Source organism: Caretta caretta, chromosome 9 (genome assembly GCF_965140235.1).
Source record: "Caretta caretta isolate rCarCar2 chromosome 9, rCarCar1.hap1, whole genome shotgun sequence".
In the NCBI taxonomy this organism is placed as follows: Eukaryota; Metazoa; Chordata; order Testudines; family Cheloniidae; genus Caretta; species Caretta caretta.
Window position 1 is genome coordinate 31,869,820 of NC_134214.1, and position 23,364 is coordinate 31,893,183.

Sequence of the window (23,364 nt, forward strand, 5' to 3'; positions counted from 1 at the left end):
CTTAAAACTAATTCTAAACAGCTATCGTCTATCACATTCAGGAGATGATTTGATTCTTATATGCTCCTCTGCCCCTGTTCTTTGTCCTAATGCTTGCAGTTTTGATGGCTGCTGCCAGGCTACATACATTTCTTTGAAATGAAATCAAAACAGAGGCGGTAAAAGCTTCTAGCAACAAATTTCACAGCAAATGATAGAGAGCCTGGAAGGTCATGGAATATAATGATCCTGTACAGAATTTCAGCGAGTCCCTTTAGACTGTGCATTAATTACATTTCTAGGCACTGTGTTATAGGAATGTGGAACTTGCTTCTTTCTGTTCTACACAGGTACTGGCTATGTTATATTCTATTTTTGCTTAAAATTGCATTTATGTGTAACTGTTATGAAAAATGGACATATCACATAGAAAGTATATGGCTATATTACATGCAAGAACAACACACTTATTCATTGTCATTGTGTACTGATATCCATAAGCAAATGACACAATGAATGATATCAGACCAGATCCTGTTCTAATTTATTCCTATATAAATTCAGAATACATCTATGGGAGTCAATGAATTGCTGTGGAATCTAGATCAGAATTTGGACCCATACTCTCTAAAGGTTTCAGAGTAACAGCCGTGTTAGTCTGTATTCGCAAAAAGAAAAGGAGTACTTGTGGCACCTTAGAGACTAACCAATTTATTTGAGCATAAGCTTTCGTGAGCTACAGCTCACTTCATCGAATACATACTGTGGAAAGTATAGAAGATTTTATTATATACACACAAAGCATGAAACAATACCTCCTCCCATCCCACTCTCCTGCTGGTAATAGCTTATCCAAAGTGACCACTCTCCTTACATTGTGTATGATAATCAAGGTGGGCCATTTCCAGCACAAATCCAGGGTTTAACAAGAACGTCTCGGGGGGGGGGGGGGGGAGGTAGGAAAAAACAAGGGGAAATAGGCTACCTTGCATAATGACTAAGCCACTCCCAGTCTCTATTCAAGCCTAAGTTAATTGTATCCAATTTGAAAATGAATTCCAATTCAGCAGTTTCTCGCTGGAGTCTGGATTTGAAGTTTTTTTGTTGTAAAATAGCGACTTTCATGTCTGTAATCGCGTGACCAGAGAGACTGAAGTGTTCTCCGACTGGTTTATGAATGTTATAATTCTTGACATCTGATTTGTGTCCATTTACTCTTTTACGTAGAGACTGTCCAGTTTGACCAATGTACATGGCAGAGGGGCATTGCTGGCACATGATGGCATATATCACATTGGTGGATGTGCAGGTGAACGAGCCTCTGATAGTGTGGCTGATGTGATTAGGCCCTGTGATGGTGTCCCCTGACTAGATATGTGGGCACAGTTGGCAACGGGCTTTGTTGCAAGGATAGGTTCCTGGGTTAGTGGTTCTGTTGTGTGGTATGTGGTTGCTGGTGAGTATTTGCTTCAGGTTGGGGGGCTGTCTGTAGGCAAGGACTGGCCTGTCTCCCAAGATTTGTGAGAGTGTTGGGTCATCCTTCAGGATAGGTTGTAGATCCTTAATAATGCGTTGGAGGGGTTTTAGTTGGGGGCTGAAGGTGACTGCTAGTGGCGTTCTGTTATTTTCTTTGTTTGGCCTGTCCTGTAGTAGGTGACTTTTGGGAACTCTTCTGGCTCTATCAATCTGTTTCTTCACTTCCGCAGGTGGGTATTGTAGTGGTAAGAATCTTGATAGAGCTGTTGTAGGTGTTTGTCTCTGTCTGAGGGGTTGGAGCAAATGCGGTTGTATCGCAGAGCTTGGCTGTAGACAATGAATCGTGTGGTGTGGTCAGGGTGAAAGCTGGAGGCATGTAGGTAGGAATAGCGGTCAGTAGGTTTCCGGTACAGGGTGGTGTTTATGTGACCATCATTTATTAGCACTGTAGTGTCCAGGAAGTGGATCTCTTGTGTGGACTGGGCCAGGCTGAGGTTGATGGTGGGATGGAAATTGTTGAAATCATGGTGGAATTCCTCAAGGGCTTCTTTTCCATGGGTCCAGATGATGAAGATGTCATCAATATAGCGCAAGTACAGTAGGGGCGTTAGGGGACGAGAGCTGAGGAAGCGTTGTTCTAAATCAGCCATAAAAATGTTGGCATACTGTGGGGCCATGCAGGTACCCATAGCAGTGCCGCTGATCTGAAGGTATACATTGTCCCCAAATGTAAAATAGTTATGGGTAAGAACAAAGTCACAAAGTTCAGCCACCAGGTTAGCCGTGACATTATCAGGGATAGTGTTCTTGACGGCTTGTAGTCCACCTTTGTGTGGAATGTTGGTGTAGAGGGCTTCTACATCCACAGTGGCCAGGATGGTGTTATCAGGAAGATCACCGATGGATGGGGGGAAGTGGGAAAACCTGGATTTGTGCTGGAAATGACCCACCTTGATTATCATACACATTGTAAGGAGAGTGATCACTTTGGATAAGCTATTACCAGCAGGAGAGTGGGGTGGGAGGAGGTATTTTTTCATGCTTTGTGTGTATATAATAAAATCTTCTACACTTTCCACAGTATGCATTCGATGAAGTGAGCTGTAGCTCACGAAAGCTTATGCTCAAATAAATTGGTTCGTCTCTAAGGTGCCACAAGTCCTCCATACTCTCTAAAGGCTCAATGTAGTGCTGGCACTTCTTTGACATGAAACATGGATGGAGTTGTAGAGCCTTCTGCCTGACTCCACCCAGGGAACACCTGTTTGCATCCTGGAGGTGAGAGCAGAATACGCCTTAGGGTATCTTATACGGTTGCCTAACCCCTCCCTCTTCCTGGGAGTCAGAGTCCATGGGTCACATTCTGTCACCAATTACATTGGTATAAATCCACTGGAATTCCAAAGATATAAGCAGAGTCCTTCCAAATTGACACTATGGTAGCTGAGGGAATAGCTTGCCTTGGCAACTGTCAAATTTAGTTCCCGTGGAAGTCAGTGGGTGCTTTTCCACTCAGAGCAGAATGTTTCATCAGGGAGCGTATGATACTAAGACATAAGTAATTAATGGTAACGCTACTAAGAGGACTTCACTTAGTTTCAATATCCCACAAGAAATCAACAGCCTTTAAAAAATATAGCAGTATGTTCAAGACTGATTATCACTAATGTATTGAAAAATCAGTCAGTCTTCATCTGGGGCTCATGTATGTTAGGCACTATTTTCACTGAGCATAGTATTTTACAATAAGAAGTAGTCCAGCTCTGTCTTCCTTTCTGAAAAGTAAAACCACATTTAACAGCAATGGGTGGGGACTTGACTGAAGGCTACAGAATCAAAATCAGTATCACAAAATACCTCATTGAGATAAAAAGGGGCGGGGGAAACACACCAAAAGCTATAACAAGATCCATCTAAGTATTACAATAGTGTGTCACTCAATGTTTATATATCATTGTCTTCTGTCAAATAGCAAGGAAATGAATTCTATCTTAAATACAAACCTTAAAATATAAAATTTTAATCACTGTAAAATGCATGCCTGTGTCTGAGTCTGTGCTGTTCCATACTTTTGGTTTCATGTATATAATGAGAGATTTGGTTTTAATTTTTTCACTTAGAATTAACTGAATTTTGAATTACATTACACTAGTTAATCATCTGGGACACCTTTGGACCTGTCACACAGATAAATATATGTAAATATAGATAATAAAATGAGTGGATTTTTTTAAAAAAGCAGACTAGCAAGGAAGGTATTTGAGAAGCCAGCATCGTCAGTTCTTATCCAGTGTGGACCTGTTATGACAAAAGCCAGCCCAGAAGCAAGTATCATTTATGGCCCAATTCTTCATTCCTGAGCAAATCTCAAGTTTAAAGGAAGACAGTCTGAGGCACTCATAGACCTGTTCTCTGGCCATTGCACATATGCTCTTCTGTATGAGTTTTAGCTAATGAATCCATAGTTTTCCAGATTCACTGGCTATCAGGCAATGAACTGGGCCAGTGAGCCAGAGTTGGGATATTTGCAGGGGAGGTGGGTGTAGGGGAGGCTGCCATCTAAGATGTAATTTAAAAAATAATTACATTAGGGCCACATCCTCACACGGCATAAACCAGCATATCTGCATTGAAATCAATGGAGCTGAGCTGATTGAAAGCAGCTAAGAAGTCTTTACTCCTTATGATTGTTAAAATAACCTGCAAATGATAAACTGAGCCTCACCAATGCAGTGAGTCTGAAGACAGTGTAAAATAATAGGCTTGTGAAATCTGAACTGCCTGTTTCATCTCAGTGAAGACCTGCACACGCTGCTATGAATGGTTTCTCAAGCAGGTGAAGTTTTGGAGTGTATCACTGCTTTTCTTCCCTCCCCCCAATTCAGCCTTGCTGGCTACATTCCCTGTAGAGCTGTTCCATGGCATGGAGAGCGTGCAAACCCCCTCTCGAGTGAGCACTCCACTGGCTCTCCCGTGTGGGCTTTCCAGGACACCCTACGCCAGTAGCAGACATGGGGAATTCTGTCCATTTTAGGAAAAAGATTACATGTTTTTGAGCTGCTTTTCTAATATCTGGGAGTACCAGTCTGTTATCTGGAGAGTCAGTAGGCTTCTGATGATCACTTACCTCACAATAGCCTAGTTATCTTCCAGTTAGGATTACAGAAACCCAGCATTGCTCCTGAATCATGTAGGATTACCATCTGTCGTGTCTATGGCCTAGAATATCTGCTAGTACATAATCAGTTGCTGCCAAAAGTGATTGAGATTGCAACATGACCTAAGATATGGAAAGCATCTCCAGCCTCTCACTGGCACCTTTGACAGTTATCATTGGACAGTTATCTCTTACTGAAAAGTCTGGATGGAGTCCAATAAAACTTGTGTAAAATTTTAAACACTACCAGTCAGTCGTGCTTTTCTAGCAGACTGATCAGGTGCATTTGACATCCTTACCTGCTGCACTTCCTCAATTTCTTCCTGCAGGATTTTTTTCTTCTTTTAATCTAAGATCAGACAAAAATTATATATTAACTCTACATATGTGCTTTGATCCTCTCCAGTTTGTAAATAAATTAATAACTGATGGTGGTTAAAGATCTTTTATCTCCACAGCTTCAGTGGGTGATATTGGAATAATCCATTTTCGGAGTAAAAATGGTTGCATGTATTTTCAAAGGACTTAAATGATGCCTCATGAAACACATGGTTGTAATAGCAGCATCCATCCAGATTTTCCAGTTGACTACACATCCCATAAACTTTATTTTGGGATTTCTCCATTTACCGAAATGTGCTGAATGATATGGATTACACTAATAGAGTCTATTTAAATGTAATGCTACCAAAATGTTATTTAATAGTGGGATTATGGTCTGCTTTTTATTTTTTAATCCCACCACATCTCTTTGCACCTGCATATATAAACCAGATGCAATATAATGAAGCTCCAGAGTAGGTCATTTAAATCTTCTCCATTTACTTAGACTCTGCAATTTTCTATCTGTAATTCTTGGTACAGTATTATCCCACATAAATGATAATATTGTATCACCTTTCATTTTAAAGACTCTGGATGGGATTATCAATGTTAAAACTGAAAATCTCTAATTATATCTGAGGACTACCATTACTTTTATTATCTGTACCCTTCCCTAGAGGGGCTAATTTCATTTTCCCTGAAAGTGCTTTATTTTGAGATGAACTTTAGGGGGAACATATAGGGACATATTTTTAAAAGCAGGTCTTGATTTTTGAGCCTGCACATTACAAAAAAAGGCAAAAGTGATTCAAAGCAATATGCTTCAGTATTATCCATGTGGAATAGCACCTGGAGAAATCTGCTCAATTAAAAACGTATTACCTTCCTCTGCACTGCTAACTTCAAGGACACTGATCCTGCAAGCAAAGGTGAAGTGATGCTTGTTACTTTGTTAGAAAATTGCCTCTTGTTAATTTGTGAAAATTTGAAGTATTTGAAATCCTAATCAGCAGTGGTGAGCTGGAGCCGGTTGGCACTGGTTCGCGTGAACCGGTTGTTAAATTTTGAAGCAGTTTTAGAACCGGTTGTTAACCCGCTTCCCTGTAGGGGGCGCTGAGGCTTTGATGGGCTCTGGCCGGGGAAGTGATGTAATTCCTCCTCTGGCCTCTGGGGGTGCTGCGCTGCGGGAGCGATGTGGGCTGCCACCTGGCCCTGGGCACGAGACCTGATGCAGCTGCTCCCCCGACCCCTGGCCCTGGGCTCCCGCTGCTGCCTGGTGGGTCCCTGGCTGCTCTGCTGGGCCTGGGCTGCGTCCTGCTGCTCTCCCCGTGAGTACCCACCACCCTGCTGGCAGCCAGCCCCTGCCTCCAGCCACCTCTGCCCTGCCCACAGCCAGCCCCTGCCTCCAGCCCCCCCCCCCCCCCTTGCCTGCAGCCAGCCCCTGCCACACCCCCTGCCTGCAGCCAGCCCCTGTCTCCAGCCACCCCCTGCACCCCCTGCCTGCAGCCAGCCCCCGTCTCCAGCCACCCCCTGCATCCAGCCAGCCCCTGCTGTACCCCCTGCCCTGACCACAGCCAGCCCCCATCTCCAACCACCCCCGCACCCCCTGCCTGCAGCCAGCCCCTGTGTCCAGTCACCCCTTGCCCTGCCTGCAGCCAGCCCCTGCCGCACCCCCAGCATCCCCTGCCCGCACCAGCCCCTGTCTCCAGCCACCCCTTCACCCCCTGCCCGCAGCCAGCCCCTGCTGCACACACCCCCTGCCCGCAGCCAGCCCCTGCCACACGCACCTGCTGCCCTGTCTCCAGCCAGCCCCCGCCTGCAGCCAGCCCCTGCTGCACCCCCTGCCCTGTATCCAGCCAACCCCTGCCGCACGCATCCCCTGCCCTGCCTGCAGCCAGCCCCTGTCTCCAGCCAGCCCTGCACCCCCCTCCCTGCCTGCAGCCAGCCCCTACCTCCAGTCAGCCCCTGCCCTGTCTCCAGCCAGCTCCACACCCCCTGCCCTGCCCGCAGCCAGCCCCGCACCCCTGCTTCCAGCTAGCCCTGCCCTGTCTGCAGCTGGCCCCGCATCCACTGGTGCCCTGCAGTTCCCAGGGCAGTAACCCTGCACACCTGCTTCAATGAGGGGGGCAGGGAGCAGTTGGGACCCGCACATGTGCACACCCTAGGGTGACCAGACAGCAAGTGTGGAAAAGTCAGGACGGGGGTGGGGGGTAATAGGAGCCTATATAAAGAAAAAGATCCCAAAACCAGGACTGTCCCTATAAAACTGGGACATGGTCACCCTAGCACACCCCCAGGGAGTGGCAGGGACCCACACATGTGAAACGGAGCTCATTTCTAGTTCAGGCCCATCTTTTTAAAAAAGAACTTTAGGCAGGGTTAACGTACATCCGGACAGGTCAGGCTTTTTGGTTCTTAAATCGCCATCCGGGAGGAATTTTTAAATTTTAAAAATTCCTCCAGGGAAAATACGGACGTATGATAACCCTGTTGGTACAAAACAAACATACTGGGGCACATCCCTCAAATCAGAACTTTTTATAGGGAACTGGTTGTTAAGATCATCACTGCTTATCAGGCTTTGGAAGAGAGTTTTTCTCCCATCTCCATTTCTGCAGCACAGGCTTTTGACTTTGATGTAGCAAGGCCTTAAATAGTTTATATTTTTATTTAGAAACTTTCAAAAGATGCCATTCCTCCCAGTTCAAGCACAATTCTCTCAGGCCTTGTCAGGGGCTCCACTTAAATTTACTCCTGCCCTTTAGGAGTTTGTAATTTACACCAACTGAGAGTAGCCCTCATTGGAGAAGACAAATGGATAATCCTATGTGAATCACTGCCTGTTTTGTGATTCGCAGATGCTGTTGATAATGTCCCAGAAAATGTTCCTTCTAATGAAACCTTACCCCGGCTTCACCCCCTAACAGCTGAGACTGTGTTCTATATCTTACTAGATCAGATCAATGGCTGGGACAGCTCTTGCACATTTGCTTCTCTTTCAATCGTCTGGTTGGAGGTCCAGAGTAACAACAATAATACCACACGTGTTCTTACAAGCATGCACTTGGCTTCAATTGCAGTGGTACCTTGTGCTCCATACAACACCTTTCATCTTCAATACACTTTACAAAAATTAAATTAAATAATGCATTAGTTAAAGTTCATAACAGTCCATCATTTTACAAGATAACACCTTTGTCGTTGTCTACAAAACAAGTAATTTATTTTATTTATGTATTTAATACCATTACTAAATGCATCTGTTGTTATCACTAGACACAGACCCACAATAAAAGCATTTCAAAACTAACAAAATAAACCAACAAGTTATGTGCTTTATATCTCACTCATTCAACACACATTCCCTCCCTCCCCCCATAACCCAACTACTTCTCAAAAGCCTGGGAAACAGTTTTTGCAGTATGTCCAGAATATCAAAGATTTATACACTTCTTATTTTTGCCTTAAATGATAAACCCCTTCGAATGACTGGCCCATAAACTTCAAAAGTTTAGAAGCATTGAATATCATATTACAGACACTAACGTGCAGTATTGCTGGTTGACCTGTACTTTTGGGGATAGTTTGTCGGTTGCTCTATTGCATATGGCAAAGGACACAATGAGACATTTACATTTCAGATTTGTGAGGTCAAATCTTCAAAGGAAGGGGCAGCAGATGCCCTTACAAAAATCTCACAATTCTGCTTGCTAACTAAGGACTGCTGCCTACGCAGATGGGCAGGGAGGTGTGCAGTATAACTTGATTCTACTTGCAAATATCTCTTTGCAGACACAAATGTGCTGTTATATGAAGAAAACAATTGCAACTTCCTTTGAAGGGGTGGCCCAAAAAAATCTCTTTAGTAGAAAAGGATTCTTGACATGTGAATTATCAGAAAGCAGACCATCCACTGAGCAGCAATAGTGGATTCATATAGAATTGTGGGGTGGGGGGAAGTCTGGCACATTTTTTCTACCAGAAATCTCCATATGGGCATATAGGCTTTTTCCTTCATAAATTCCCCATTTTCCTTTATTCAGATTTGCTTCTTCTAAAAACAACTTTTGTTATTGTGACAAGGAAAGCTGGCAATTCTCACTGTTAGAAGGAAGTTACAGTATTGCTTGGATTCATACTCTTCTTGTCCGAAATGTAGTTTTAAAGAAATAGGTTTCCATTGATTCACAATGTTCATATTTCAGGTGGCAACGGAAGTAAATATCACTAGCACTTGAATATAAAAGTTTCACTGAAGAAAATAACCATTATCAGCAATCCCTCTGTGTTACTAATAGGCCTGTGTGGAATTGCCATATTGTGGTTATCATTATAGGGGCATGGCATCAGTTTTCATGCCCCTTATAATGTATGATAGTCAAATTTTATGCAAATGTTGTTTTGGCCGTGGAAAAAAAATCATAGAATGTTACACGTTTTCAGTCACAAATGAGCCCATGAAATTAAGTAAAACGTTGATGAAAAGAAACCCAAATGTCAAATTTAGATAAATAAAAAAATCTTCCAATTTCAAGTTTCACTGTGAACATTTTGAGCCTCCCTAAATCACTCCCTTAAGAAGGAGAGTTGTCTCGTGGTGTGACCAGAAGTCAGTGCTCTTGGGCTCTATTCCCAGCTTTGCCACTGACTTGCTGTGTCAACTTTAGACAAGTCGTTTGGGCCCTGATCCTCCACCACCAAAGTCAATAGGAACTTTACCACTGACTTCACTGGATACAGTGTTAGGCCCTTATTGCCTGATTTGGAATAAATAAATGGATTGCCTCAATAACACTGTGTATTTCAAAAGTTTATTTCATCCTTGGATCTCAAAGTAGTGCACCAGCACTCATTATTATCTTAGAAATTACACATGAGATAAATATTACCGTTCCCATTTGACAGATGGATAGACTGCAACCCACAGGGGTTACGGTCCTAATTTTCAAACAAAGCCTCCACTTTTACCGGTGCACTTGTAATAAACTTGGGCCTACAACTTTACTATTACAGCTGATTCATGTGTTTCCTGGGCAATTTTTCAGACAAGATTGTGAATATAATAAATATTTACCAATAGATGTGGAAAATGTTGGAATTATATTAAATAGCCCCCAGACAAAACTGAAAAGGGAGGGGGAATTATAAGATTGATAGAACTTGTTTCAAGAAGCTTACCTTTTGCTATAAGAGCTGGAGGTGTTATAAAACACCAGGATAGAATGGAAAAGGAGGACCTGTGGCACCTTAGGGACTAACAAATTTATTTGAGCATAAGCTTTCGTGAGCTACAGCTCACTTCATCGGATGCATTCCAATGCTGTAGCTCACGAAAGCTTATGCTCAAATAAATTGGTTAGTCTCTAAGGTGCCACAAGTCCTCCTTTTCTTTTTGCGGATACAGACTAACACGGCTGCTACTCTGAAACCAGGATAGAATGGGAGTACTTTGCTCATTCATTAACAGTTACTGGCCTGTAAACATCTCAAAATGTCACTCTGGGTCACTCAGTGCTGTTGTGTATCTGTAAAAGAGAACTTCTAATTTCTGAAATAGTCCTGAATCATCCTGTTAAAAAAGGCAAAACTGTATGAATATGATTCAGGATCATTAATCATCTTCATTCTGCCATTGTACCAGCTCTCGTTATATGCTTTTACATGTATACAGTAGCTCATCACATTTGCTATCATTATAGAGAATCTGCAAAATTGCCTAATGAGCACTCACTACGCTATCTACTTGCTATCTGTAGACAAGGTGGGAGATTGACAGGTACAGCATTGTCAGTTGTGTTCTTGCTACCTATCAACAATGTAGTTGTTTGTTAAAGAGATAAAGTAAAAAAAAATTCCAGAAGAGTACTTATCTATAATTTTACATATTTAAACAGAAACAAAAATTAAATATGGCAGTGAATGCCATTTCTATCAAATGATTTTATAGAAATCTAACAAATGTTACTACATAAATAATAAAGGGGCTAGATTTATACAAATGTATATGCTACGCTATCAAAGAAATGCCTTTGTAATTCAGCACAGAAAAGGAGTGAAGAAGAGAAAAAATGTAATAAAATAGATGGGTGAAATCCCAAATCTACTAAATTTCAATGGCAAAACTCCCATTGAGTTCAGTGGAGCCTGATTTCACCCTAGATCTATAACCAAATAAGAAACCCTTTTCTTTGACATCTGACTGGCTAACTTGTACAGTGAAATACATCTTAAGTGACCCTCAAGAAAACGATTGCTGAGCACAGGTGGCTGTTTAAGCAAAGGTCAAACAAAACAGTACTAGAAACCTTAAAATGGAGATCAGGTTTTGGGTAGCCTGCTGGAAGTGATATGTGTAGGTTTTGTATTATATTACACTTAAAATATAAGGATTTGGGGCCAAATCCTGCTCAATCTACTTGTACGAGTAGTCCTATTGACATCAGTGGGACTCCTTGTGTGAGTAATGCAGACAGCATCTAGCCCTTCTTACACTCATAAATACTTGCCAATATTTAAAAAATCCTTTATTATTTTCCATCCTAACCTTTTCTTCATATTTACTTTATAACCTAATTTTATGCACAAAGACTTACATTTTCAAAAGTGACTAGTCATTACGGGTTCCCCAAAACTGAAACACTCATGAGCAAAAATCAGTTTTGACAATTGAGTCCAAAATAGCGAGAAACTGATATAGCTGTTCTCTCAAAGAAAATGATTCACTGTTTCTATTGCTGGATTGCCAACATTTTGTTCATTGAATATTCTCAGCAGAGAGATCCAGATGAGCACATATGGTTATTTGAAAGTTTCTGTGGATTCCTTTCATTCAGTTCTTGTCAGGTGATGCCACTTATCTTTGCAGAAATCTAATTTAGGGGAAATTGGTTTTGGAGTAACATGTCTAGTAAAATGGGAAGAAAATGCATCTTCCATTAGTCAGGTGACTGAAAAGATAAACTGAAGTGTGTCTTTGCCAGTCCTCACTGTTGATGCTTTTTTAAATGGATTGATTCTCAGACAGTATGTTGCTTTTAAAAAATGTGATTTATCACATTTATCACGCGTCTATGGAGACTTCTTAACTGAATCAAATAGGTCCAGACCTTGGATCTAAACACCACCCACTATGTGGGAAACATTGAGATTTGTGGCATAGCCCATCATTAGTTGCTATTCACTACCAGTTCTGTGAGATTTCCTGCAATGTCCCACTTTTCTGTTTTGTCTCAAAGCACTGAACTATTAGCTCCCTGCTGAGGACTTGTTGAATAATAAAACAAAATTGAATGTTACATTTAATTCCCCACACAACCCCAAGAACTAATGGAAAGGCTGCCTGATAGACAGGTCACATACTGTTACAATTAATTGTTTGTTGCCATTAATTATGAGTGAGCCATAAAAGAATCAGAAGTCCAGTTCAGATAAGCCTATAAAAGACTGTGTCTTCATTTGAACTGGATGAACCTTTGGGCAGAGTCTTTCTTGTAACCCACTGTCATACTTTGGCTATGAGGAGGTTTCTAACCTGGCAGCAGAGCAGTAGTATTCTTCAGATGAAGTATCTGCAGCTCTCAGTGCCACAAGCAGAACCTTTCAGGGGGATGAATCTTTCCCCTCCTGACCCTGCAAATGCATGCATCGGAAGTGTCCATGACACTCCCCATTGCAGCAGTATGTGGAAGTACCACTTCCAGTGCTGTGTACTTCATATTTATCAGGAGAGCGGGCTGAATACTGGTTAAAGTTATTTGTGAATACATTATTCACGTTTTGAGGGGGAGAAAATGCAAATAATGTATATGATAAATACTGTCCCACCACCTAAAAAGCTGGTAAATTGCAAAAAAAAAAAAAAGAAAAGTAATCACATGTAATTTATTCAACATTTGATAGAAGAAAATGTGTTGAATAAATTACTCATGGCTATTGGGCCAAATGCATCTCTTAGTTATGCCAGTGTAAATCCAACTGGTGTAATTAAAAGCAAAATCCAGTCCATTATGCAACCAGCTCTACTTAGCAGGCACTCTGGGATTCTGTCTGGAGTGATGCCCATGAGTGCATCAGAGGAGTCAAATTCCAAAGAGCCCAAGATATGCAGATTCCCAGGGTCCCTGCACATTCTGCTTCTCAAATGTCAAGCAGTGGAGGCCTGGAGGAAGTAGCATTGTCTAATAAATAGGGCATTGAACTGAGAATCAGGTCAACTAGGTGCTGTTCCCAGCTGTCCCACTAATTTGCTGTGTGACCTCAAATAAGTCAGTTCATCTCTGCATCTGTTTCTCCTTTGTCTTGTCTATTTAGGTTGCAAGTTCTTCGGGACAGGATCGGTCTCTTGCTATGTACTTCTGTGTACCGTGCCTAGCACAATGGGGCTTTGACTCCATAGGGAACTCTACGTGCTTCTATACTACAAATAATAAACAACAAGAACCAAAAACCCAATACCACAACACAGGGAAGAGGCAGGGCTTAACTGAACTGCTCCAAAAGGTCAAAATAGGGTGTGTGCAATTAATTTGAAGTTTGAGCAAAAGTTCTGGATAGTTCCTTTTCTGGCCAAATCAATTCTCTATCCTTCAATATACTAATAGGGTAGACAGTGTTTGTGACGTTATAATTAAGGGTTAGTTAGTTTTTCTTTTTAAACCACATTTTCAGCAGGGTGTCATCAGAGCATCATTCAATTCCTAAAAGAGATTTATTTTAGACAAAAAGAACAGGAGTACTTGTGGCACCTTTGTTTGTCTCTAAGTTGCCACAAGTACTTCTGTTCTTTTTGCGGATACAGACTAACACGACTACTACTCTGAAACCTTCTTTTAGACAGTCTGCCTTGGAATTGTTTGATAACATCATCATATAGGCTGATACACCTTGTCTTCTGTGAACCTACTGGAATCCTCACTCTGGGCCAGATTTGGTTCCTGATTAAGTTGACATTATTGACATTACCCTAAATACGTCAGAGTAACCTAGATCAGAATCTGACCTTCTGTCACATCTTCACTTCCTCTTTAATTTCTTATATTGCTGAGAGCCCAAAAAAAATTGCCCACTAATCTGAGACTGTCAATTTTCAATGATGATGAGGTCTTGTTAAGTTTACAGACCAGTTTCTGGAAGATATTCTTGAAGAAAACTCCCCCCATACTCTCCCCCCCCCCCCCCCAGTTCAACAATTTTCTTGAGGATGATGTACCATACGGTGTATGGCATAGAGCCCTGTCTGTCACTGTAGTAACTAAGGCTGACCAGAAAACAAGAATTCTGTTTCATAAAAAAGAGATTTTAAAAATTGTTCTTGTGCCATATCAGGGAAAAAAAATATGAGCTCTACTCACCCACCCCAGAGAGAGAGAGAGAAAAGCCCAGTGGTTAGCACTCACGTGGGAGACCCAGGTTCAAGGCATCTGCTCCAAATCAGGGAGAAAGAGGACTTAACCTGGATCACCACCAGACTAATGGTGAGGGCCTTTCTCTCACCAGAAATTCAATCCTGTACCTGAGAAACCTTTTTGATAAAACAGCATTTCTTAATGGAAAAATCTTTTGTCAAAATCTTTTCAACCAGCTCTAGTAGTAAGGTCTGCCACCCATGAAAGAATTAGTATTGTGTTACTTTGACAAGTATGAAAGACCTCCAATTCATTATCTCCACAAAAGCATGGATACAAAATGAAGGTGGTCTTTTTTCCCCGCAGCAGAATAGCAGATTATTATTCTTCATCTTTAAGAATACTCTGTCTTTTATAAAAAGAACAGGAGTACTTGTGGCACCTTAGAGACTAACAAATTTATTAGAGCATAAGCTTTCGTGGGCTACAGCCTACTTCATCGGATCCATAGAATGGAACCTATAGTAAGAAGATAGATAGATATATACATACATACATACATACATACATACAGAGAAGGTGGAAGTTGCCATACAAACTGTTTTCAGAGTAACAGCCGTGTTAGTCTGTATTTGCAAAAAGAAAAGGAGTACTTGTGGCACCTTAGAGACTAAGTGAGCTGTAGCTCACGAAAGCTCATGCTCAAATAAATTGGTTAGTCTCTGAGGTGCCACAAGTACTCCTTTTCTTCATACAAACTGTAAGAGGCTAATTAATTATGATGAGCTATTATCAGCAGGAGAAAAAAAACTTTTGTAGTGATACTCAAGATGGCCCATTTAGACAGTTGACAAGAAGGTGTGAGGATACTTAACTTAGGGAAATAGACTGAATATGTGTAACAACCCAGCCACTCCCAGTCTCTACTCAAACCCAGGTTAATGGTATCTAGTTTGCATATTAATTCAAGCTCAGCAGTTTCTCATTGAAGTCTGCTTTTGAAGCTTTTCTGTTGCAAAATAGCCACCCTTAAATCTTTTACTGAGTGGCCAGAGAGGTTGAAGTATTCTCCTACCGGTTTTTGACTGTTATGATTTCTGATGTCAGATTTGTGTCCATTTATTCTTTTGCATAGAGACTGTCCTGTTTGGCCAATGTACATGGCAGAGGGGCATTGCTGGCACATGATGGCATATATCACATTGGTAGATGTGCAGGTGAACGAGCCCCTGATGGCATGGCTAATGTGATTAGGTCCTATGATGGTGTCACTTGAATAAATATGTGGACAGTGTTGGCATCGGGCTTTGTTGCAAGAATAGGTTCCTGGGTTAGTGTTTTTGTTGTGTGGTGTGTGGTTGCTGGAGCGTATTTGCTTCAGGTTGGGGGGCTGTCTGTAAGCGAGGACTGGTCTGTCTCCCAAGAGCTGTGAGAGTGAGGGATCGTCTTTCAGGATAGGTTGTAAATCTTTGATGATGCGCTGGAGAGGTTTTAGTTGGGGGCTGAAGGTGACGGCTAGTGGCGTTCTGTTATTTTCTTTGTTGGGCCTGTTCTGTAGTAGGTGATTTCTGGGTACTCTTCTGGCTCTGTCAGTCTGTTTTTTCACTTCAGTAGGTGGATATTGTAGTTTTAAGAATGCTTGATAGAGATCTTGTCAGTGTTCATCTCTGTCTGAGGGATTGGAGCAAGTGCGGTTGTATTTTAGAGCTTGGCTGTAGACAATGGATCATGTGGTGTGTCCTGGATGGAAGCTGGAGCCATGTAGGTAATTATAGCGGTCAGTAGGGTTCCGGTATAGGGTGGTGTTTATGTGACCATTGTTTATTAGCACTGTAGTGTCCAGGAAATGGACCGCTTGTGTGGATTGGTCTAGGCTGAGGTTGATGGTGGGATGGTATTTATTGAAATCATGGTGGAATTCCTCAAAGGCTTCTTTTCCATGGGTCCAGATGATGAAGATGTCATCAGTGTAGTGCAAGTAGAGTAGGGGCGTTAGGGGACGAGAGCTAAGGAAGTATTGTTCTAAGTCAGCCTTACAATACCCACCTGCTGAAGTGAAAAAACAGATTGACAGAGCCAGAAGAGTACCCAGAAGTCACCTACTACAGGACAGACCCAACAAAGAAAATAACAGAATGCCACTAGCCGTCACCTTCAGCCCCCAACTAAAACCTCTCTTGTGGTTTAAGGGTGGCTATTTTGCAAAAGAAAAGCTTCAAAAGCAGACTCCAATGAGAAACTGCTGAGCTTGAATTAATGTGCAAACTAGATACCATTAACTTGGGTTTGAATAGAGACTGGGAGTGGCTGGGTCATTACACATATTGAATCTATTTCCTTAAGTTAAGTATCCTCACACCTTCTTGCCAACTGTCTAAATGGGCCATCTTGATTATCACTACAAAAGTTTTTTTTCTCCTGCTGATAATAGTTCATCTTAATTAATTAGCCTCTTACAGTTTATATGGCAACTTCCATCTTCTCTGTACGTATATATATCTTCTTACTATATGTTCCATTCTATGCGTCCAATGAAGTGGGATATATGTAGCCCACGAAAGCTTATGCTCTAATAAATTTGTTAGTCTCTAAGGTGCCACAAGTACTCCTGTTCTGTTCTTTTTGCGGATACAGACTAACACAGCTGCTACTCTGAAATCTGTCTTTTATGAAGATGTATGTAAGTGAATGTACTATTTTGGTCTTTTTTATGAGTAAAAATATAAGTGATCCCATAAGGACTGCTAGAACAGTCTCAAAGGTTATCAACACTGTGACACACACACATTATCATAGAAATCTGTGAGCCTTGGTGCAGTTGGCTAATGCACAGATCTTTCTGTTCTGCATTTGTGAGTTCAAATCCAGGTTAGATTAAAAAGTAAAATAGATCTCAATGGTTTACCCAGACTTTAGTGAACATCTGTCAACATGAGAACACCACTAAGCAATTTAACATAATGAAAGTATTCTGCTAGAAGGAGCCAGAGCATTATCCTGTTAAGTATGTTTTATGTCATAGCTAAAGTATACTTGCAAATCTAGTAGTAGAAACTTGTACATGTCCTGCTGTTATTTTAGGGCTGTCAAGTGATTAAAAAAAATTAATTGTGCGATTAATCACACTGTTAAACAGTAATAGAATACCATTTATTTAAATATTTTTGGATGTTTTCTACATTTTCAAATATATTGATTTAAATTACAACACAAATTACAAAGTGTACAGTACTCACTTTATGTTTGTTTTTGATTACAAGCGTTTTCACTGTAAAAAGACAAAAGAAATAGTATTTTTCAATTCACCTAATACAAGTAATGTATTGCCATCTCTTTATCATGAAAGTTGAACTTACAAATATAGAATTATGTACAAAAATACTGCATTCAAAAATAAAACAATGTAAAATTTTAGAGCTTGCAAGTCCACTCAGACCTACTTCTAGTTCAGCCAATCACTCAGACAAACAAGTTTGTTTACATTTGCAGGAGATAGAGCTGCCTGCTTCTTGTTTACAATGTCACCTGAAAGTGAGCACAGGCATTCTCATGGCACTGTTGTAGGTGGTGTCACAAGATATTTTCTTGCCAGATGCATATGCTTCAACCACCATTCCAGAGGACATGCGTCCATGTTGATGATGGGTTCTACTCGAAAACCATCCAAAGCAGTGCAGACTGACACGTGTTCATTTTCATTATCTGAGTCAGATGTCATCAGCAGAATGTTGATTATTTTTTTGGTGGTGGTGGTTTGGGTTCTGTAGTTTCTGCATCAGAGTGTTGCTCTTTTAAGACAACAAAAGTACCATGCAAATGCCTGTTCTCACTTTCTGGTGACCTTGTAAACAAGAAGCGGGCAGCACTATCTCCTGTAAATGTAAACAAACTTGTTTGTCTTAATGATTGGCTGAACAAGAAGTAGGCCTGAGTGGGCTTGTAGCCGCTGAAGTTTTACATTGTTCTGTTTTTGAGTGCAGTTATATAACAAAAAAAAAAAATCTACATTTGTAAGTTTCACTTTCAGGACAAAGAGATGCACTACAGTGCTTGTATTAGGTGAATTGAAAAATACTATTTCTTCTGTTTATCATTTTTACAGTTCAAATATTTGAAATAAAAATATACACTTTGATTTCAATTACAACACGGAATACAAGATATACATGAAAATGTAGAAAAACGTCCAAAATATTTAATAAATTTCAATTGGTGGTCTCTTGTTCAACAGTGTGATTAAAACTGCGATTAATTTTTTTGAGTTAATCGCATGAGTTAACTGCGATTAATCGACAGCCCTAGTTATTTTGCCTGATATCGAACAGTGCCCTCAATTCTTGCTCTGCTGAGAACTATAGTAAATATAACCTTAATCTACCAAAACAACTTGTATTTTGTGTCGCAGAACAAATTTTAAAAGTAATACACAGCTATAATTCAATCATAGTGCTTGACTGACGTAACAAAGAATATAGCAAAAATCTCAAAATCGAATTGTAGCCTAAATATTCATACAAGGGTCAGGGACTATTGTTATTAAAAACAATTCTTAAAATGTTTAGCTGTGCAGAGAAATGAAGAAACAGGAGGACCGCTGTTACCAAATTGTAACTAATAGCGTTAAGTTTCTGAATATAAAATCCTGACTGTAATTCTGAATGTGAAAAAGGGGAGATGGGTTACAGTCCATGTGTGACAGTGAGTCATCGAAGAAGAGGGGAGACACCTGGACAAGATGATACAAAAGAAAAAAGTGATTCCTATGAGTACACCAGAGAAACTAAACTCCAGATATCCTGAGATGGAAAAAAAAAATCATTTTTCTGGAATTAAAGGGGCAGAATGTTTTTCATTTGGCATTGATTAGTCTGGTAACCAGATTTCATCCTCATAAACCCACAACAGTTGAGTTCCAAATTTATTTGAATTCTGGGTGATAATATGAACTGACTAACAGAAGGATCCAGGTCCAAACACCACATGATTCTTCCACCGCTGTCTATGATCCAGCTAATGTCTCCCGCACCACCCGCTGTGCTCCTCCCCTTCTGATCAATGTTCTGCTTCTACATGTAGCATGGGCACAGAGGGGAAGCAGAGCCCTGATCAGAACACAAGGAGCAGACCTGATGGTGAGGGAGCAATAGGAGGAGAGTTCAGGCGAGACAGCACATAGAGAGCAGATAGGCACATCAGTTTATGGTTACTGCCTATAGAGCACTGCCTATAGAGCACTATTCAACCTCCTTAGCAAGTACCAAAGCAAAGCACAGTACCACTCTATACTCTCAATTGCAACACTCTGCTGCCATCACTTCCTCCTCCTCAACTAACCATAGAATCATAGAAATGTAGAACTGGAAGGGACCTTGATAGGTCATCTAGTCCAGTCCCCTGCACTGAGGCAGGACTAAATATTAGCTAGACCATCCCTAACAAGTGTTTGTCTAACCTGTTCTTAAAAGCCTCCAATGACAGAGATACCATAACCTCCCGAGGTAATTTGTTCCAGTGCTTAACTATTCTAACAGTTAGGAAGTTTTTTCTAGTGTCTAACCTACATCTTCCTTACTACAATTTAAGCCCATTACATCTTGTCTTGTCCTCAGTGGTTAAGGAGAACAATTTATCACCCTCCTCTTTATAAAAACCTTTTACATATGTGAGGAAAGTTTAACATGTCCCTCCTCTATCTTCTCTTCTCAAGACTAAGTTTTTTCAATCTCTCCTCGAAGGTCATGTTTTCTAGACCTTTAATCATTTTTGATGCTCTCCTCTGGACTTTCTCCAATTTGTCCACATCTTTCCCGAAGTGTGTTGCCCAGAACTGGACACACTACTCCAGCTGAGTCCTTATCAGTGCTGAATAGAATGGAAGAATTACTTCTCATGTGTTGCTTACAACACTCCTGCTAATGTGTTCCAGAATGATGTTTGCTTTTTTTACACCAGCATTCGATTGTTGACCAAGATTTAGTTTGTGATCCACTATAACCCCCAGATCTTTTTCTTTAGTACTCTTTTCTAGGCAGTCATTTCCCATTTTGTATTTTGCAATTGATCATTCCTTCTTCAGTGTAATACTTTGCATTTGTCCTTATTGAATTTTATTCTATTTATTTCAGACCATTTTTCCAAATTGTCACAACCATTTTGATTTCTAATCCTGTCCTCCAAAGCGTCTTCATCCCCTCACAGCTTGGTAATATCTGCAAGCTTTTTCACTGTACTATCTTTGCCATTATCCAAATCATTTGTAAAGCTATTGAATAGAACCAGACCCAGGACGGAACCCTGCAGGACCCCACTCAGTATGCCCTTCCAGCTTGACTGTGAACCTTTGATAACTACCCTCTGAGTAAATTTTTCCAGTTGTGCGCCTACCTTTTAGTAAGTTCATCGAGGCTATATTTCTCTAGTTTGTTAATGAGAAGGTCGTATGAGACAGTTTCAAAAACCTTACTAAAGTTGAGATATATCACATCATCTGCTTCCCCATATCCACAAGGCTTGTTACCCTGTCAAAGAAGAATATTAGGTTGGTTTGACATGATTTGTTCTTGACAAATCCATGTTAACTGTTACTTTTCACCTTATTATCTTCTAGGTGTCTACAAATTGAGTGATTATTTGCTCCATCATCTTGCTGGGTACTGAAGTTAAGTATCCTAGGATGTATTTTGTCAAGTTCTGCTGACTTAAAGACATCAAATTTGTCTAAGTGCTTCTTACTTGTTCTTTCCCTATTTTAGCCTCAGATCCTATTCCATTTACACTGATATTCACTATGTTAGTCATCTGATCACTGCTAACCTTTTTAGTGAAAACTGAAACAAAAGTACAGTTCAGCCATTGTTAAATTTTCTGTTATTGTCTTTCCCTCCCCATTGAGTAATGGGCCTACTCTGTCCTTGATCTTCCTCTTGCTTCTAACGTATTTGTAAAATGTTTTCTTGTTACCCTTTATGTTCCTAGCTAGTTTAATCTCGTTTTGTGCCTTGGCCTTTCTAATTTTGGCCCTGCATGCTTATGTTGTTTTTTTTTAATACATCCTTCATAATTTGTCCTAGTTTCCATTTTTGTAAGAAGATATCCTGGTTTTGCCAGCATGGTCTCTTACCATACTTCCTATCTTTCCTGTGCATTGGGATAGTTTGCTCTATTCAGCTATTTGCCCATTCAGATTTTTTCTTAATTTATAGTTAGTTACTAAATAATTAAAGGTCTGATGTACAAAACAAGTTAAGAAAATGAAAGGCAAGGGTATCTGTATTTTTCTAGGGAAAATATGCTTCCTTTACAGTAATGTAAAAAGAAAGAGGTTCCCCATGCTCACTGGTGCCTGCATTCTGTGGGAGAGTTATCACAAAAGATGTGGCTGGCATTACATGAGACGTGAGTAATTTTCAAACTTCAGTGCCTAAATTTAGACACCTAAACAAGTGGTCCAGTTTTCAGAGGTGCTTCATATTCGCAGCTTTCACAGAAGTCAGTGGAGGTCTGTTGTGTGCAGAGCACCTTGGCCTAATTTGGATTTATGGGGTGCATATTAAAAAGTAACTAGCAATTCTGGACCCCTCAGTAGGTGTCCAGTTTGAGCCATCTTAATAAAATACAGGGTAGGAGCTCAGCACGTTCTGATAATCTGGCCCTTTACTATGGTCTTAAATTTGGCAGTGATAAACAGAGGCATGCCAAATCAAGAATCACATTTGAAAACGTAGGCCTATGGTCCTAACTTTAGACACCCAAGTTTAAATACTTTGCCTAATTTTTAAAGTGAACTTAAGTTACAATTAGATCACTGAGAATGAATAAAAAATAGTCCAACCAACTCAAACGTCTCTAGCATTCATTTGTTAGGTTGACTTTTTTCAGAATATTTGTTTAACTTCTATTTTTCTGGTACATGTTTTTTGGAAAATCCTGTATTGCTGACTCCAACAACCTACTATTTTAGCTTTCAGCTTCAGGTGCATCTATTTGGGAACCGGCAGGGGGGAGACGTAGGGGACGGACAGTTACAGACTTAGAAAAGCAGCCACTTTATTCAGAAGGTGTATGTTCCACACACTTGCTGTTTCAACTCAATAACCACTCAGTGTGACTGGAAAATAAAGCTTTCTGCCTAAGGGCCCAAATATATGAAGTGCCTTGCAAAAGACACTAGCACCTCTCAGGATTGGACTGTACAGCAGAAAATGTTTGGATGCAAGGGAGGCGCAATTCACAACACCCAAAGTGAGGGAAAATGTAGTCGTTTGCATGATTAAATTAATCCTTAATTTGAAAATGTTAATAAGGAAATTCCATAAGTACATACATTAGGGTATACAATTTTGCAGGTAAATGGTTTCTAATTCTAGGTACTAGAATATTTAATTACTATATATTGTTTTTCTATCATTTTTCCTTGGGTACTATCCATTGTCTCTTTATTCTGTTATCTAGGTATATTTATTACATGTTTTTGAGTATTTGCTGACATGATTTGCATAGATGCTTCGCATGAGTTACTGTTTCTATTACTGTTTTTCTCTGAGGAAATAATGTTCTCTGAAGGGATGTAGAGTTGAGCTAAACTAAAGTGTACATTATGTTTCAAGTGTATTTAGGACTGGAATTTTGTTTCATATAATAGCTGTTTCATATAATAATTCATGATTTATAGGGTAAGGTCAGAATAAAAAAATGCAGCCACTGAAATCAAGGGCACTCTTTCAGCGCACTCAGCTGAATCTGGTAAAAAAAAAAAAACCACCATACCACAATCATAACAGTCCAAAAAGAAAGAGTTCAAAAAACACAAGGTTATCGACATTAGGCTCACAGCTGCTATTGTGATAGGGCCATCTCAGTGCTTGGATAGATCTATCTTTAGCGGCAGATTCTCAAACACTTATGTCAAGTAGCACTTACAAAAGTGAGTCACCCTACTGACTTTAGTGACATAATTCAGGGTGAGTAAGGGCTACAGAATCTAACCCTTAATCCATTACACAAAGATCTCAGATACACAAGAAAACCTGAGTACCTTCATTTTAAGGTGACTATGTAAAGACCATTAAAATCAACCTTCAGTTA

General features: G+C 40.4%; 1 protein-coding gene across 1 annotated transcript in view; it reads left to right on the plus strand.

Moving 5' to 3' along the window:
• The window catches only part of SLC9A9 (solute carrier family 9 member A9), a 316,631-nt gene that overhangs the window by 267,275 nt on the left and 25,992 nt on the right, over positions 1-23,364 (plus strand). The gene's annotated exons all lie outside the window — the stretch shown is intronic.